The sequence below is a fragment of the Diceros bicornis genome, chromosome 34, assembly GCF_020826845.1.
Source record: "Diceros bicornis minor isolate mBicDic1 chromosome 34, mDicBic1.mat.cur, whole genome shotgun sequence".
NCBI lineage: Eukaryota > Metazoa > Chordata > Mammalia > Perissodactyla > Rhinocerotidae > Diceros > Diceros bicornis.
In genome coordinates, this window is record NC_080773.1 from 12061247 (window position 1) to 12078480 (window position 17234).

At 35.7% G+C, this 17234-nt stretch overlaps 1 protein-coding gene across 5 annotated transcripts in view; it reads left to right on the forward strand.

The window, feature by feature from the left end:
• LOC131396797 (zinc finger protein 607-like) overlaps positions 1-17234 on the forward strand; it is a 96377-nt gene that overhangs the window by 54681 nt on the left and 24462 nt on the right. The gene's annotated exons all lie outside the window — the stretch shown is intronic.

Below are 17234 nucleotides of genomic sequence, written 5' to 3' on the forward strand. Positions count from 1 at the left end.
TGTTTTCTTTTTTTTTTTGTGAGGAACATCAGCCCTGAGCTAACATCCATGCTAATCCTCCTCTTTTTGCTGAGGAAGACTGGCTCTGAGCTAACATCTGTTGCCAATCCTCTTTCGTTTTTTTCCTCCAAAGCCACAGTAGATAGTTGTATGTCATAGTTGCACATCTTTCTAGTTGCTGTATGTGGGACACAGCCTCAGCATGGCCAGAGAAGCGGTGTGTCGGTGCACGCCTGGGATCCGAACCCGAGCCGCCAGTGGCGAAGCATGTGCACTTAACCACTAAGCCACGGGGCCGGCCCAGAATTGTTTTCTAAGAATAGTTAGGATCCCTAATCTGATTGAAGTTTTTCGTCTTCGTTTTTTAAAAAGCATTTTTACCTTTTCATTAATTATAAGACTTATAAGAAAGTCTATATCAAACAACTATAGATTTACTTGGTACTCAATTTTTGTATCCTTTTCGTATCCAAATATTTCTTTATTCATTTTTGCATTAGCATTTATCTGTTAGATTTATTCTCATATTTCTTTCTAGGTTGGTATTCTTTATTTTTCATTTATTTGAAATTTGCTTGTGAACTCTATTACCTAATTCTGAGTTCTTCTAATTCACATTTGTGATCTTTTATATCTCAAAGTATTTTCTTGCCTTTTAGCCTGTTTTTTAATAGTATGGTAGTTTTTACCTGTTTTCAGGGCATTTGTTTTAGATGTATTTATATTGTCTCTATACCGGTCATTAACTTTAGTATTTAATTTCTTGTATGGAACTTGACTTTGGGCTTTTTTTTTTGGTCATTTATATTTGAGATTAGTTTTCCACAGTTTGGAGAATGGAGTCAAAATTCTGGACACCCTTTTAAAATTTGTGGTGTTTGAGCTCCCTCTTCTGTTACTTTTTTTAAGCGTTCAAATTATCATGGCTTGGAGAAAGGATGGAACTATTCAGGAGCTTAGGTTTTTATACTATTTTAATTAAGTTGGTATTAATCTGATTTAGATTGTTATAGAGTAAGATGTTAATCGTAATTCCCAGGAAAGCATTAAAAATAACTAAAAAAATTATATAGCAAAAGAAACAAGGGAAATCAAATGATACCCTAGAACATATCTCTTTAACACCAAAGAAGGCAATAATTAAGAAAAAGAGGGGAGAAAAAAGCCTAAAACATATGAAAATAAGTATCGAAATTTCAGGCATAAATTCTGTCGGAAATTACAATAAATGTAAACTGAGTACACACTCCATTCAAAGGACCAACATTGGCAGAAAGGATTAAAAGTAAAAAGCTTGTTCTAACCGTAAGAAACACGTTTTAGGGACAAAAACATAAATAGGTTAAAATAAAGGATGGAAAAAGATAAGACTATGCAAAGTTTAAGCAAAAGAGAGCTGGAGTGGTTCTGCTAATATCAGAAAAAATAGACTTAAGACAAAAATTGCTTAAGGGTCAATCCATCAATACGATATAACAATAATAAATATATATCACCCAACGAAGGAGATCTACAAATATATGAAGCAAAAACTCAACAGAATAAAGGAAAAAATAGAGCATTCAACTAGCATTAATGGAGACTATAGCATCTCACATTCAATAATAGAACAACTAGACAGAAAATCATGAAGGCATTGGAAGATTTTAACAAAATTATAACCTTACTAGGCCTAAAGCAGTTCTGTGGAAAACTCTGTCCAGAAAACGACAGGATATCCATTATTCTTAAGTAGATATGTAACATTCTTCAGGGTAGAGCATATATTAGGCTATAAAAAGTTTCAGTGAATTTAAAAGGACTGGATCATACAAAGTGTAGTCTCTGAAAATAGACTGAAATGACAAATTAATAAGAGAAAGAAATTTGGAAAGTGTAATATGTGGAAATTAAAGAACACACCCTTAAATAATCTGAGTCAAAGTAGAAATGACAAAATTAGAAAATACTTTGTGATGGATGAAAATTAAAACGCAACAAGGAAAGTTTATGTGATGCAACTAAATCAGTGCTAAGAAGCAAATTTGTAGCTGTAAACGCCTATGTTAAAAAAGAAAGATCTTCAATCAACTACCTTCTGCTTTAAGAATCAAGAAAAAGAACAACAAAGTAAATCCAAACCAAGCAGAAGGAAGGAAATAATAAGATTAGAATAGAGATAAATGAAATAGAGAATAAAAAATTAATAGAGAACATCAACAAACCAAAAGTTTGTTCTTTGAAGAGTTAAAGGAAGTTGATAAACCTTTAGATAGATGAAGAAAAAAAGAGAAAACTCAAATTACTAAAATCAGGAATGAAAGAGGAGACATTTCTCCTGACCTTACTGAAGTTAAAAAGAAGTATAAGGGAAATTTATGGATAATTGAATGCCAACGTATTGGATAACCTAGATGAAATGGACAAATTCCAGCAAATACACAAAATACCACATATGAAACCAGAGTAAATGGAAAATGTGAATAAATATATAAAACAAGTAAAGATATTGAAGCAGTAAGCCAAAAACTTCCTGCAAGACAGAGGCCAGACCTAGATAACGTCCCTACTAAATTCTACCAAACATTTGAATAAGAATGAACACCAATCATTCACAAACTCTTGCAAAAATAGTAGATGGAGGAACACTTCCCAACTCATCCCTTAAGGCCAGTATTACAATGATACGATGACCAGACAAATACAAGAAAAAGTATCTATGGACCAATATCTCTTATGACCGTATATGCAAAAAGTTCAGCCAAACTAGGAAACCAAATGCAGCAACATGAAAAGGATTATACATCATGACCAAATGAGATTTATCCCAGGAATGCAAGCTTGGTTCAATAAAGGAAAATCAATTACTGTACTGTATCTTATCACTGGAGTAAAGTGCAAAAACTACATGATCATCCCAGCAATGCAGAGAAAGCATTTGGTAAATCCAATACTCTTTCGAGATAAAAACTCTCAACAAAATAGGAGTAGAAGAAAACTTCTGCAACCTGGTAAAGGCCATCTACAAAATACAGCTAATGTACTCAACGTGAGAGACTAAAAGACTTTCCCACATAATCAGAAACAAGAGGATACCACTCTTAACACCTCTATTCAGCATTAGTAGCGGAGCAGTTAGGCAAGAAAATGAAATTAAAGGCACGTAGATTGGAAAGGAAAAACAAAACCATGTCTGTTAGCCAGTAATGTGATCTGGTATATGGAAACTGCTAAGGAATCCACAGGAGAAAAAAAGAAAATGGGTCTAATAAATGAGTTCAGCAAGGTAGCAGGATACAAGATGAATATACAAAAAACAATTGTATTTCTGTACCCTTGCAATTGATAATCCAAAAATGAAATTAGGAAAATAATTCCATTTACAATAGCATCAAAAAGAATAAAATACTTAGGAGCAAATTAAATAAGAGAAATGCAAGATTGTACACTGAAAACTAGAAAATATCAAGAAAAAAAATAAATAAATGGAAGAGAGCCCAATTTAATGAATCAGAATACTTAATATTGTTAAGATGGTGATACTTCTCCAATTGATGTAAATATTCCCCACAGTCTATCAATATCCCAGCTGACTTGATTACAGAAATTGACAAGCTGATCCTAAAATTTATACTGAAGTGCAAAAGACCTAGAACTGTAAAAAAAGAAGAAAGAAAAAGAAAAAAAAAAGGTTTAGAAAGAGGAAAGTAGGAGGAATCACTTTTTCCAATTTTAAAATTTACTACAAAGCTACAGTAATCAAAGCATTGTGGGCCTGGCATAATGGTGAACACATGTATATAAATGGAATATAATTGGGAGTCCTAAAATAAACAAATATATATAGGGTTGTTTGATTTTTTAATGAGGACATCAACACAGTTCATTGGGGGAAGTGGTGGAGGGGAAGAATCTTTTCAACAAATGCTTCTAGGTCAGATGGATGTTCACAGACAAAACAGTGAAGTTGGATCTCCACCTTCCGCCATCTACAAAAATGAACACAAAATAGATCAAAGACCTAAATGTAAGTGCTTAAACCATGTATTTTAGAAGGACATATAGGAGTAAATCTTTGTGACTTTGAATTAGGTTTTTTTTATAAATATGATACCAAAAAAAGGCAACCAAGACAAAATACGTAAGTAGGGCTTCCTAAAAATTAAAAAGTTTTGGGATTCATAGGACACAAGACAGTGAAAAGACAACACGCAGAATGGGAGAAAATACTTGCAAATCATATCTACTGAGGTTCTAGTATTCAAAATTTATAAAGAACTCCTAAAACTAAACCACACAAAGACAAACTAACCCCGTAAAATGTTGGGTAACAGATTTGAAAAGACATTTTTCCAAAGAAGATATATAACTGTCCAATGAGCACATGAAAAGATGACTGAACAGTGTTAGTTAGTCATTAGGGAAATGGTCATCAAAAACACAATTAAACAGCTTCACGCTCACTAGGATGGCTACAATAACGAAAGTAGATTAAAAAGTGCTGGTAAGGATTGGGGGAAATTGAAAGGCCCATATGTTGCTGTTGGGAATGTAAGATGGTCAGCCACATTGGAAAGTAGCCTGTCAGTTCCTTGAAATGTTAAACTTGGAGTTACCATACAGCTTAGCAGAGTGCACTCTCTTACAGCCTTTATATTTTTGCCCAAAGATCACCCTTTTTAGTGGGGTTTTGCAGTGAGCCATTCCCCTGCTCCCAGCCCTCTCAAGCCTCCTTTCCAACTTCATTGTCGTTAGCAATTTCCATCTTCTAGCATGCCCTGTGATTTACTTACTTATTTTGCAAGCTACTGGCTTTCCTTCTCATCTCTTTCCTTCATAGCTAGCTACATACTCAAGAGAATCGGAAACGTACATCTCACGAAAACTTGTACATGGGTGTTCATAGCAGCATTGTGCATAATAGTCAAAAAGTGGAAACAACCCAAATTTCCCACTGTAATCAAGATATACAACATTTCCATTATGTGAAAGATTCTCATTGTTTCCCTTCCCAGTCACTTCTCACCCCCCATGTCCACTCCCACCCAAACCACCACTGACCACCTTTCTGTCAATGTGGATTAGATTAACCTTTTCTATGATTTTTTTAAATGTAGAATCATCCATTATGTACTGTTAGGTTTTGCTTCCATTGGTCAATGTAATGATTTTGGGATACATGTATATTGTTGTGTGTATCACTAGTTCATTTTTTTTTTTTTCTTTTGCTAACTACTCTTCTGTTGTATGGATATACCATAATTTGTATTTCTAGTCACCTATTGATGGGCTTTTGTGTTGTTTCCAGTTTAGGGCTATTATGTATGAGTAGAGCTGTTATGAATATTTGTGTACAAATTCTTATATGTACATTTATTTTAATTTTTATAGTATAAATGCCTGAGTGGAATTGTTGGGTAATAACTTCATGTTTAACAATTGTAGAAATTTTACATTATTCTCTTCCACTTACTCCATATCTTTTCCAATATTTAGTATTTTCAGTACTTTAAATTCTAGATGTAGTTGGTATATAGTGATATCTTATTGTGGTTTTAGTTTCTGTTTCCACGATACCTAAGGATCTTGAGCTTCTTTCAGTACTGTTCATTCATATTTTTTGGAGTGTTTGCCCAAATCTTTACCCATTTGAAAGCATTATTTTCTTATATTTGAGAAGTAACCATTGTTTATTTATGAGTCTAGTCCATAATAACATTACAAATATTTTTTCCCAGGGGCCGGGCCGGTGGCATAGTGGTTAAGTGTTCGCGCTCCGCTTTGGTGGCCCCAGAGTTCGCAGGTTCGGATGCCGGGCACACACCGACGCACCGCTTGTCACACCATGCTGTGGCAGCGTCCCATATAAAGTAGAGGGGGATGAGCATGGATGTTAGCCCAGGGCCAGTCTTCCTCAGCAAAAAGAGGCGGATTGGCATCGGATGTTATCTCAGGGCTAATCTTCCTCACACACACACACACACACACACACACAAAGTATATTTTTTCCCAGAATCTGACTTACCTGTTAATTTTATTAACCATATCTTACCAGAAGCAAAAGTTTTTAATTTTTATGTATTCCGACATCAGATTTTTCTTTTATGATTTTTTTGGAATGCTATCCAAGAAATCTTTGCCTGCCCCAAGGTGGCAACGTTTTTTCCCTATTTTTTCTTGACCTTTTATAATTTTTTCTTTTATGTTTAGATGTATATCCATTTTGAGTTAATTTTTGATTATGGTGTGAGTACGTTTCAGAACTCCTGTTTTTCCCTATGGATATGCAGTTATTCCAGCAACATTTAAAAGAAATAATTTTCTTTCTCCCATTGGATTGCTTTGGCACCTTTGTCAAAGGTGAAATCGTTGTATGAATGTGTCTCTGTTTCCAGTCTCGGTTGTGTCTTTCATGTTGGCATGGAAAAAGGAAGTCTTGCAGTAGGTTTTTTATGTGTGACCTTTATTGAAGTGAGGTAATTTTCTTCTGTTGCTAGTTGGCTGGAATTTTTTATTATAAATGAATGTTCAGTTTTGTCAAATGCTTTATCCAAATCTATTGAAGTAATTATTTTTCAAAACTTTACATTCAGTAAAATTCACTTTTTGCGGTATGCAGTTCTATGAGATTTGAGAAGAGCATATACATAACTACTACCACAGTCAAGATACAGAACAGTTCTATTACTTCAAAAAATTCCCTGATGCTTCCACTGTGTGGACAAACCATAATCATACCCTTAACACCTAGCACTCACTGATGTATTTTCTGTCCCTATTGTTTTGCCTTTTCCAGATTGTTGTATAAATAGAATCGTACATGTCTTTTGAGTCTGGTTTCTTTCACTTACCGTGATGCATGTGAGATTCAGCAATATTGCGTCTCAATATTTTGTTCCTTTTTGTTGTTGAGTAGTATTCTGTTGTATGGATCCCACAATTTATCCATTCACTAATTGAAGGGCAGTTTTATTATTTTTCAGTTGTTGGTGTTTATGTATGAAGCTGCTGTAAACATTGTCTTTAGGTTTATGTGTGAACATAAATTTTCATTTCTCTAGGGTGAATCCTAGGATTGGAAAGGCTGGGTCATATTATAAGTGTGATAGCTTTATAAGGATCTGACAAACTGTTGTCCAAAGTGCCTCTAACATTTTATACTTTGACCAGCAGTGTATAGAGTTCTAGTTGCTTGGTTTCTTTACCACTACTGGCTATGGTGAGTTTTAATTTGCTTTTCCCTGATAGCTGATGATGCTGAGCACTTTGAATGTGTTTACTTACCATCTATATCTCCTCTTGGATGAAATGATCAGATGGGTTTTATCTTTTTTTTTTATTAATATTAATTTTATTATTATTTTATTGCTTGATTAAATTTATCTTGATTGATTTTTGAATCTTAGCCAAGCATTTATCCCTGAGGTAAAGTCACTTTTTTTATATTGCTAGGTTCAGGTTACTTATATTTTTATGTACACATTTGTGATTAATACTGGTCTATAATTTTTTATTATCTTTGTCAGATTTTGGTGTCAGGTATACATTGGCCTTATAAAATTACTTGAGAAGTATTCCGAACTCCTCCTTTTAATGAAAGAGTTTGTGTAAGATTGGTGTTGTTATTCCTTAAAAGTTTGATTAAAATTTACTAGTGAAGCAGTCCAAGCTTCAAGTTTTCTTTGTGTGAAGGTTTTTCATAACGAATTCAGTTAACATAAGAGATTATTCAGATTTTCTGTTTGTTCTTGAGCCAGTTTTGGCAAATTGTATCTTTTCAGGAATTGTGTATTTCATCTAAAATGTGAAGTTTATTGACATAGTTTTCTTTATATTTCTTTATTATCCTTTAAATATCTGTTAAGATCTTTAGCAATGCTTTCCTTTTGTTTCTTATATTGGTACTTTGATATTTGTACATACACTCCAGGTTTCTTCTACATGGCATTTGTGTGGTATATCTTTTACCATCCTTTTCATTTTATCTCTTGAGATCTTTATATTTAAAATGGGATTCTTGGGGCCAGACCGGTGGGGTAGTGGTTAAGTTCTCGCACTTGTCTTCAGTGTCCCAGGGTTCACAAGTTCAGATCCCAGGCGCGAACCTACAAACCACTCGCTAAGCCATGCTGTGGTGGCATCCTATATGCAAAATAGAGAAAGCTTGGCACAGATGTTACCTCAGGGCCAATCGTCCTCACCCACATGAAGGGATTTTTATACACAGAATATAATTGCATTCTTTTATTTTCCAAATTAACCAACTTGTTCTAATTTAAATGGAATGTTTAGAATATTTACGTTTAGTGTTTTTGTACATATGATTGGTTTTAAGTTTACATCTTATTTTCTCTTTTCCTATTTCTTTTGGTTCAATTCAGTATTTTTTAGAATTTCATTTTATCTACATTATTGGTTTATTAAAATATTTCTTTGTTTAAAGTTGCTTTAGTCTTTACAACATGCATCTTTAACATCACAGTCCACCTCAAATAGTATTGCATAGTATCTTTAAAGCTCTTACAACAGTCTACTTCCATTTCTAGTACATGCGTTTTGTACTATGGTTGTCATATTTTTGTTGTTGTTTCTATGCATGATACATCCCGGAATACATTGTTTTATTTAAGCTGTTCCAATCTCTCTAAGCCTTTAAGCCTCTCTAAGCCTCTCTAAGCAGAGGAAACCTTCCTCTGCTGTTTAACAAGGTACTTCTGGTCACTCTTCAGTGGATTTTTCTTATCAAAATAGCTCAAGTGAAACATTCTCCATATTTCCTTTTCTAGATAATTCTGGGTTAGCCTAGACCAGTAGGGACTTTTTGGGTGAGATTGGCAACGTGAAAAAGAAGCAGAAACCATATTCTTCTGCTTGGAATGTCGTTGGGCCCGGACATTGTCTCAGAGCTCATGCATGTGGTCACTGAACAGCTTGGTAGGCATGTTGGCATGAGTCAGCAGCTGGACCTAGTTTTCCCTGTCCCCGCCTCATCTCCTCCTTCAGCTTCGGTACTTCTTGGGGCGTGTTAAGTCTTTAGCTCCATGAAAAAGGTGCTAGCCTCTCCTGCAGAATTCCCCCTGGTCAGAGTTGGAGAGTTGGAGGACACAAGATGTCAGCACAGGTTCCAGTCCATCTTTTTCTAGGGTTCTACTTTGTTCTTGTTTCTCTCACTTCACTTCCAACTTTCTTGCCCAGCTGCCTGCCCTGCTAACTGGAAGTTCTAGAACCATACTGGGAAGTAACAGCCTGATATAGACTGTGTAACCAACTTCTGATAAAACTTGCTTATTAGCTAATGTTTCCTGAGTACATCCCTCGTTATGTATCTGTATATGTCTTATGTGTTTTGCTTCAAACTCTGACTCACGTAACTCTGACTCATTTATCTTTCAAAGAAATTCGATGATAAAAGTCTCTTCTTTTTACCCACATATTCACGATTTCTTATGTTTTTCATTCTGTTAGGTAGAGCCACTGTTTTACATGGTATTATTTCTCTTCTGCTTAAGAACTTCCTTTACCATTTTGTGTAATGCAGGTTTGCTACTGATTAATTCTTTCATTGTCTGTGGAAGTTTTTATTCTTTATTTATTTTTTATTTTGGTGAGCAAGATCAGCCCTGAGCTAACATCCATGCCAATCCTCCTCTTTTTGCTCAAGAAGATTGGCCCTGGGCTAACATCTGTGCCCATCTTCCTCTACGTTATGTGGGAGGCCGCCACAGCATGGCTTGACAAGTGGTACCTTGTCAGTGCCTACCTGGGATCCGAACTTGCGAACCCCGGGCCACTGAGGCAGAGAGCACGCACTTAACCGCTACACCACCGGACCGGCCACTGTTCTTTATTTTTTGAAAGTTATTATTTCTCGTATAGAATTCTAGGTTAAAATTTTTTCTTTTCAACCATTTACACGTATTGTTCAGTCACCATCTGGCTGGTATAATTTCTATGGTAATTCTTATTCTTATTCCTCTATATTGAATGTGTCTTTTACCTCGATTATTTTTAAGATTTTATTTTTATTATTGTTTTCAGAAATGTGATTAGGAGTGTCTTGGTGTGTGCATTTTATGTGAGTGTGTATCTTGCTTGGGCCTTGCTGAACTTCTTTGATTTGTGGATTTGTATTTTATTTCAACTATAGAAACATTTTGGCTACTTTATTCAAATGTTTTTCCCTCAGAGAAATGCTTCACCTTTCTTTCTGGGTCCCGATTATACATATGATAGGCCTCTTAATATTGTCCCATAGATCAGTGAAATTGTTTTCCTTTTTTTCCCATCATTTTTCTTTTATTTCAGTTTGGATAAATTCTGTTTCTATGTCTTCATGTTCTCTGATCTTTTCTTCTTTAATCTCTAGTCACTTTTTAAATTGCCTCCAATGAAATTTTCATTTCAGATATTATATTTTTTTCTCTAGAGTGCCATTTGATTTATTCTCATATCATCCCTTTTCTTCTCACACTATGTTGAAATTGTCCTTTAAATACCTGAACATAGTTATAATAACTTTTACTGTCCTATCTGCTAGTTCCATTCTCTTTGTAGTTTCAGGCTACACTTTATTAAACTGATACCTCTCTGGGCTATCAAATATCCTCTACCAATGTGTTCTCTGGTATTTACTCAAATTATAAACTCCCTGGTTTTTCTTTGGCCAGCTTTACAGAGTTACACTGTATACATACATAGGTTATTACTGAACAAAAACTCACTCTGGATTGGACTGAATGCATACTAAAGGTGCAGTTTAGCACCTTCCTCTGTACATCCTGCTGATGGGCAGCTGAATCTAGAGTCTTGATCACACTCAGGTTTGCTCTTTTTGAAAAGGTTAAAACTGATATGTTCTTTTCTTTGAAGGGACCTCATGTCTGATTATCTCCTTTTGTGACATTATCAGCCAATTCTCACTGCCTGGATAATGGAATTCATTATGAGTTGCAAAATCATCATAGTCTAATTCTGTGATTTCCTTTCCTTTTCTAGCAAAATTTTTATTGAGGTATAACTAACATAAACTTTATATATGTAAAGTGTACAATTGATAAATTTTGGTATGTGTATATATTCACCCATGGAACCATCACCACAGTCAATATAATGAACACATTTCTCGCCTGTATGTTTGGTTCCTAGGGCTGCTATAAAAAATTACCACAAACTAGGTGGTTTAAAATAAATTTATTGTCTCACAGTTCTGTATTTCAGACGTGTGAAATCAAAGTGTCAGCAGACACCCGAGGGGAGAATCCATTCCTTGCTTTTTTCAGCCTCTGGCTGCTGCAAGTGTTCCTTGACTTGTGGCCGCATCATCCAGTGTCTGCTTCCATGGTCATATTGCATCCTTCTCTTCTCTCTCAAAACTCTGTCTGCCTCTCTCTAATAAGGGTACCAGTGATTGCATTTGGACCCTACCAGGTTATCCAGGACAAGCTCCTCCTCTCAACATCTGTAACTTAATCAGTTTTTGTATCGCGTAGGGTGTTGTTCCCTCACATAAGGTAGTATTCTAAGTTGAATTTGTCTTGGGAGGGTGGGGCGGTAGTTAGCATGTTTTTAGCCTCCTACAGTTCACAACAGTTTCCTTGTGTCCCTTTGTAATCCTTCCTCCTTCTCTTCTTCCACCTTCCTTAGGCAACCAATGATCTACTTTCTACTTTCTATCACAATAGAGTTGATTGCATTTTCTACCGTTTCAATAGAATGATACGGTGTGAAATTTTTTGTCTTGCTTCTTCACTCAGCGTAATGATGTTGAGGTTCATCTAGGTTGTTATGTGACATTTGGTTAAATGGACGTCTGTTCAACTGTTGATGGACATCTCTAGTTTTTGGCAATAATAAAGATGCTGTGAATGTTTATGAGTATGGACATACACTTTCATTTCTTGTGGGCAAATACCTAGAAGTTGAATGCCTGCATTGTATGGTTGGCATATGGTTAAATTTGTAAGATTCTAAATTTAGGTTAGATAAATAAGATTATAAATTTAAATTAGTAAGAAATTATTTTACTTTGTTGTTATACCATTTCACATTCCCACCAGCTGTTAGAGAGTTCTGGATCCTCCATATTTCATGAACAATGGGTATGGGTCAGTCTTATTTTTTTTTATTGATGTCATAATAATTTATAACATTGTGAGATTCCAGTTATACATTATTATTTGTCAGTCACCATATAAATGCACCCCTTCACCCCTTGTGCCAATCCCCAAACCCTCTTCCGCCTGGTAACCACCAAACTCTTCTCTCTGTCTGTGTGTTAGTTTATATTCCACATATGAGAGAGGTCATACGCTGTTTGTCTTTCTCTGTCTGGCTTATTTCACTTAACATAATACCCTTCAGGTCCATCTGTGTTGTTGCAAATGGGACGATTTTGTCTTTTTTTATGGCTGATTAGTATTCCATTGTATATATATACCACATCTTCTTTATCCAATCATCTGTTGATGGACACTTGGTTTGCTTCCACGTCTTGGCTATAGTGAATAATGCTGCAGTGAACATAGGGTGCATAAATCTCTTTCAACTGTTGATTTCAAGTTCTTTGGATAAATACCCAGAATTAGGATAGCTGGATCATAAGGTATTTCTATTTTTAATTTTCTGAGGTATCTCCATACTGTTTTCCATAGAGGCTACACCAGTTGGCATTCCCACCAGCAGTGAATGAAGGTTCCATTTTCTCCACATCCTTTCCAACATTTATTATTTTTTGTCTTGGTGATTATAGCCATTCTCATGGGTGTAAGGTGATATCTTAGTGTAGTTTTGATTTGCATTTCCCTGATGATTAGTGATGTAGAACATCTTTTCATGTGCCTATTGGCCATCTGTATATCTTCCTTGGAAAAATGTCTGTTCATATCCTCTGCCCATTTTTTGATCAGGTTATTTGTTTTTTTGTTGTTCAGATGTGTGAGTTCTTTATATGTTATGGAAATTAATAACCACTTATCGGATATATGGTTTGCAGATATTTTCTCCCAGCTGCTGCGTTGTCTTTTCATTTCGATGCTGGTTTCCTTTGCCTTGCAGGAGCTCTTTAGTCTGATGAAGTCCCACTTGTTTATCTTTTCTTTTGTTTCCCTTGTCTGAGTAGACATAGAATTTGAGAAGATCCCTTTATGACCAATGATGAATAGTGTACTTCCTACATTTTCTTCCTGGAGTTTTATAGCTTCAGGTCTCACCTTCAGGTCTTTGATCCATTTTGAGTTAATTTTTGTGAATGGCAATAGCAGACAGTCTACTTTGAGTCTTTTGCATGTGGCTGTCTGGTTTTCCCAGCACCATTTATTGAAGAGACTTTCCTTTCTCCCTTGTATGTTCTTGGCTCCTGTGTTGAACATTAGCTGTCCGTATAGGTGTGGTTTTATTTCTGGGCTTTCAGGTCTGTTCTCTTCTGATCTGTGTGTCTGTTTTTGTACCAGTACCATGATGTTTTAGTTGCTGTTGCTTCGTAGTATGTTTTGAAGTCAGGGATTGTGATGCCGCCAGTTTGTTCTTTTTTCTCAAGATTGCTTTAGCTATTCGGGGTCTTTTGTTGCCCCATATGAATTTTAGGATTCTTTTGTTTTATTTGCATGAAGAATGTCCTTGGGATTCTGATTGGAATTGCATTGAATCTGTAGATTGCTTTAGGTAATATAGACATTTTAACTATGTTTATTCTTCCAATCTACGTGGATGGGTTATCTTTCCATTTCTTTGTGTCATCGATTTCTTTCAATAATGTCTTGTAGTTTTCATTGTATAGGTCTTTCACGTCCTTGGTAAGATTTCTTCCTAGATATTTTATTCTTTTTGTTGCAGTTGTAAATGGTGTTACCTCTTTGAGTTATCTTTCTGTGAGTTCGTTATTAGCATGCAGAAATGCTACTGATTTTTGTAGGTTGATTGTGTACCCTGCGACTTTTCTGTAGTTGTTGATTATTTCTACTAGTTTTCTGATGGATTCCTTAGGGTTTTCTATATATAAAATCATGTCATCTGCAAATAGTGAGAGTTTCACTTCTTCGTTGCCTTTTTGGATTCCTGTTATTTCTTTTTCTTGCCTAATTGCCCTGGCCAAAACCTCCAGTACTATGTTGAATAAGAGTGGCGAGAGTGGGCACCCTTGTCTTGTTCCTGTTCCCAGAGGGATGGCTTTCAGACTTTCCCTGTTGAGTGTGATGTTGGCTGTGGGTTTGTCATAAATGGCCTTTGTTATGTTGAGGTATTTTCCTTCTATACCCATTTTGTTGAGAGCTTTTATCATAAGTGGATGTTGGATCTTGTCACATACTTTCTCTGCATCTATTGAGATGATCATGTGGTTTGTATTCCTCGTTTTGTTAATGTGGTGTATCACACTGCTTGATTTGTGGATGTTGAACCATCCCTGTATCCCTGGTATAAATCCCACCTCGTCATGATGTATGATCTTTTTAACATATTGCTGTATTCAGTTTGCCAATATTTTGTTGAGGATTTTTCCATCTATGCTCATTAGCAATATTGGCCTGTAATTTTCCTTCTTTGTATTGTTCTCGTCTGGCTTTGGTATCAGGGTGACCTGTGTTAGGAACTGCGTAGACTGTGTTAGGAAGTGTTCCATCTTCCTCTATTTTTTGGAATAGTTTGAGAAGGATTGGTATTAAATCTTCTTCAAATGTTTGGTAAAATTCTCCAGAGAAGCCATCTGGTCCTGGACTTTTATTTTTGGGGAGGTTTTGATTACTGTTTCAATCTCTTTACTTGTGATTGGTCTATTCGGATTCTCCATTTCTTCTTGGTTCAGTTTTGGAAGGTTGTATGATTCTAAGAATTTATCCATTTCTTTTAGATTGTCCAATTTGTTGGCATATAGTTTCTCATAGTATTCTCTTATAATCCTTTGTATTTCTGTAGTATCTGTTGTCATTGCTCCTCTTTCATTTCTGATTTTATTTATTTGACCCTTTTGTCTTTTTTTTCTGAGTCTGGCTAAAGGTTTGTCTGTTTATCTTCTCAAAGAACCAACTCGTTTCATTAATCCTTTCTACTGGTTTTTTTGGTCTCAATTTCATTTATTTCTGCTCTAATTTTTCTTATTTCTCTCCTTCTGGTGACTTTGGGCTTTGTTTGTTCTTCTTTTTCTAGTTCTCTTAGGCGTAATTTAAGTTTGCTTATTTATGCTTTTTCTTGTTCGTTAAGGTGGTCCTGTATTGCTATGAATTTCCCTCTCAGGACTGCTTTTGCTGTATCCCATTTGAGTTGGTATGGCGTGTTTTCATTTTCATTTCTTTGCAGATATTTTTTGATTTCTACTTTAATTTCATCAATGATCCATTGGTTTTTCAGTAGCATGTTGTTTAGACTCCACATCTTTGTCACTTTCCCAGTTATTTTCTTGTAGTTGATTTCTAGTTTCATAGCATTATGGTCTGAAAAGATGCTTGTTATGATTTCAGTCTTCTTAAATTTATTGAGGCTTGGTTTGTTTCCCAACGTATGGTCTATCGTTGAGAATGTGCCATGTGCGCTTGAGAAGAATGTGTAGTCAGATGTTTTTGGATGGAGTGCTCTGTATAAGTCTGTGAAGTCCATCTCGTCTAGTTTTTCATTTAAGTCCGCTGTTATTGACTTTTTGTCTGGATGATCTATCCATTGATGTAAGTGGGGTATTAAGATCCCCTACAATTATTGTGTTGTTCTTAATATCTCCTTTTAGGTTTGTTAATAGTTGCTTTATGTACTTTGGTGATCCTATGTTGGGTGCATTTATATTTATAATTGATATGTCTTCCTGGTGGAGTGTCATTTTTATAATTATATGTTCCCCCTCTTTGTCTCTCATTACCTGTTTTATCTTAAAGTTTACTTTGTCTGATATAAGTATGGCAACACCTGCTTTCTTTTGTTTGCCATTAGCTTGGAGTATTGTCTTCCATCCCTTCACTCTGAGCCTGTTTGTCTTTAGAGCTGAGATGTGTTTCCTGGAGGCACCATATTGTTGGGTCTTGCTATTTAATCCACCCTGCCACTCTGTGTATTTTGATTGGAGAGTTCAATTCAGATTTACATTTAGAGTGATTATTGATATCTGAGGGGTTAATGTTGCTGTTTTATCACTTATTTTCCGGTTCTTTTGCATTTCCTTTGTTTCTCGTTCCGTGTGTTTCAGACTACCCATTCAGTTTGGTAGTTGTATCTGATGACTCTTTTAGTTTTCTCTTTATTTATCATATGTGATTCTGTTCTGATTATTTGTTTAGTGGTTACCTTGTGGTTTGTATAAAAAATCTTGTAGATGAGATATTCCATTATCAGATGGCCTCTTATTTCCTTAGGTTAAGTCAATTCAATCCCTTTCCTCTTCCCCTTCTAAGTTATTATTGTCACAACTTATCCATCTTGTGTTGTGGGTGTGTGTTTAAAGTGATGAGGTTATATTTATTTTTGGTATTTTTCTTCCTCTGATCTTTGATTTTTGTATTTAAGTGGTTGCTAACCTGTTGTAATAAAGAGCTACTATTTTTCTGATTTTGTCTACCTATTTTTCTCCTTACTCCAAGCTTTGTATTTCCTTTCTCTTTTCTTTTTTTTCAGGGATTAGGGCCTTCTTGAGCATTTCTTGTACTGTGGGCCTTGTGGCCATGAACTCCCTTAGCTTTTGTTCATCTGGAAAAGTTATTATTTCTCCATCATATTTGAAGGATATTTTCGCTGGATAGATTATTCTAGGCTGAAAAGTTTTTGTCTTTCAGGATTTTGAATATATCGTTATAATCTCTCCTATCCTGTAAAGTTTCTACTGAGAAATCTGCCAAGAGCCTGATGGGAATTCCTTTGTACGTTATTTTTTGTTTTTGTCTAGCTGCCCGTAATATTGTTTCTTTGGTTTTGTTTTGTTTTGTTTTTTTGTGAGGAATATCAGCCCTGAGCTAACATCCATGCTAATCCTCCTCTTTTTGCTGAGGAAGACCAGCTCTGAGCTAACATCTATTGTCAGTCCTCCTCCTTCTTTTCCCCAAAGCCCCAGTAGATAGTTATATATCATAGTTGCACATCCTTCTAGTTGCTGTATGTGGGACTCGGCCTCCACATGGCCGGAGAAGCAGTGCGTCGGTGCGCGCCCGGGATCTGAACCCAGGCCACCAGTAGCGGAGCGTGCGCACTTAACCACCAAACTACGGGACCGGCCCCCGTAATATTGTTTCTTTGTCATTGACTTTTGCCAGCTTTACTACTATATGCCTTGGACAGGGCCTTTTCGT